Raw genomic sequence first — 2,512 nt, forward strand, 5'->3', positions numbered from 1 at the left:
TGTGTATTTTTAATATGATGAATACACACTGAGCTTTCACACTGACAGATGTGTATTCAAAATATTTCATATGCTAAATACTGCAATAGTCTCTGCATGTATAAATGCCAGTTATGATCGTTTCTGTTCTACGATTAAAAGTATGTGTTAAGCTAATATTGCGCACACACTAAAAACTACAACAGTTCAATAATCTATAGTCTTATATAAAGAAATCCAAAATGTACAAAATACAACTATAAAAGCAAGGGACAATTACTGCCATGCAAAAATTTAAACTAAAAACTGCATAGAAATGCAATTTAAAATGGCAAACGCAAATTCACCTAACACTCAAGATAAAAAGGTCAGAAGGAAGTTCTACCAACACAATGCTTGCAAAGATTTAGAAAAGGAAATACATTCTCTTTGCTGGTATAATGGTATAAATCAGATCTTTAAATCCATGGGTACAGGTCATCTGTTTCTGTCCTCTTAAGAAATTAGCTCTTTAACAGTTGTTTTTATGAACTCTTTTCTTTCAGTTAAGTCATAAGCAGGATAATTTTCATATACCTCTTTGCAAATCTGTTTCATTGTGACTTCCTCCAAGTTAGCACTGGCCAATAATTTCTTTACTGTTTCCTTTAACTCTTCATCTGTAGGAGGCTTCTTCAATTTTTTAATTAAAGGTTCATCATCTGAACTATCCTCAGATTCATTTTCTTTTTTGGAAATATTTTGATTCTTCTTGGTGGTACTGCTATCTGCCTTCTTAACATTAGCACTTTTTACAGACTTTTTACTTTTAGAAGTGGCTTTCTGTTTGGGTTTTTCTCTTTTGGATGTCTTTTTTGGTGGCTCCTCTTCACTTTCTTTATCTTCATCATCTGAAGACTCTTCTTTGTTTTTCTTTTCCTCTTCATCACTGCTAGATTCATCTGACAGAATTTCAGGACATTTGGTTCGCTTAGCTTTCCTGGACATTCCAGAACTGTTCCGTTCCTTCTTGTTGCCTTTGCTAGAAGTTTTTTTAGATTTTGGCAATGGTTTGCCAGAAGGCTTTGGATGCATTAAGAAATTCAAGATCCTTTTCACCAGTTCACTATTTACACCTGATCGCTCCAAATCAAGAACCTCGCAGATGCTCTTTAACATGGCATTTCTAAATTTTTTCAACATTTCTTCCTTCTTTTTATATTGGATACTTCCTTTTTCAAATGGAAATCCACTGAACTGACCCACATTCTTCTTTAATGAGGACACTGTGCCTGGTCTGTTGTAAAGCAGTTTATGTAGATTTCTAAGTTCATCCGTTTTCTTCTTACTCAGAAAAAAATGTATCCTTTCAATTTCACAAAGTTTCTGCCCCTTTCCTTGTGCAATTGTAAATGGCGCTCTTTGCAAGGAAGAGACTTGCATTGTCAACCTCTCTACTTTTTTCTTTTCCCTCTTGCCTTCCACGATGAGACTCTTTTCTTTTCTCTTCCTCTTCCTCCTCCTCCTCGTCGTCCTCGTCCTCCTCTTCACTTTCTTCTCTCGGGCCGGGCATTTCGGGCTCTTTCTCGGACGCGGGCTGGGCGGGGGCTCCCTCTCCCTCCGCAGCAGGGCCGGAGGAGGACATGCTGTGGACCACGGGTCCCGGCCGCCGCGGGCCTGGCGCGCGAGGGCACGAAGACGCTCCGGGCGGTGGCGACGGGCACCGAGGAGGACGCGCGCGGACTGCTCGCTGGCGTGACGCTTGCGCCGCTCTCTCGAATGCCCAGAATCAACAAGATTTTCAAAATGGCGGTTCGGGAAGGAAAGCGAGAATGCGGCAGCCAATCAGGGCCGTGAGCTGGGAGTTGGCGCGCGCGGAGTGGGGGAGGCGGGGCGGGCTGGCGCCTCTGTGGGAAGCCCCGGCGGGCTAGGCTGGGGCGGGGGCGCGAGGGTGGCCCTGGCCGCGGGCGCAGGGGCCGCGCCCTCCCAGGCGGCCCCCGGCGGCGTCCGGCGTCTGGTCGGCGTTCTGCCTGAAAAGCGGACCCAAATCCTAGGTTTTTACCCAAGATAAAATAAAGTAAACTACCATACATAGGCTTGCATGTGAATGTTTATAGCAACTTCATTTGTAACATCCAAAAACCGGAAAAGGCTCATAAAGAGGTGAATGGATAAAAAGTGGTGGTATATCCATACAATGAATGAAACTAAGCAGTAAGTAGAAATGTATGAATTAAACATGCAAAAACATGTATGAATCTCAAAATCATTCTGAGTGAAAGAAGACCAAAAAAAAAAAAAAAAGTACTTACTGCAAAATTCTATTTAAATAGAAACGTAGAAAATGAAAACTAATCAACAGTGACAGAAAGCAAAGAAGTATCTGCCTGGGAAGAAGGCATGGGAAGGACAGAAGGGATGGATTACCAATCCATCCATTACCATGGATACCAAGGGGCAGGAAGGAACTTTGGGGGTGACAGATGGTTTCATAAGTATATATGTATGTCAAAACTCAACAAATTGTGCTTATATGAAGTTTACATTTATACTT

General features: G+C 42.3%; 1 pseudogene; it reads right to left on the minus strand.

The window, feature by feature from the left end:
• Window positions 1-358: 358 nt before the first annotated feature.
• Window positions 359-1,784, minus strand: LOC113632374 (protein DEK pseudogene; annotated as a pseudogene).
• Window positions 1,785-2,512: the final 728 nt, after the last annotated feature.

Source organism: Aethalodelphis obliquidens, unplaced genomic scaffold (assembly GCF_003676395.1).
Source record: "Aethalodelphis obliquidens isolate GAN/ISIS:26980383/991018 unplaced genomic scaffold, ASM367639v1 scaffold36, whole genome shotgun sequence".
Classification (NCBI taxonomy): Eukaryota; Metazoa; Chordata; class Mammalia; order Artiodactyla; family Delphinidae; genus Aethalodelphis; species Aethalodelphis obliquidens.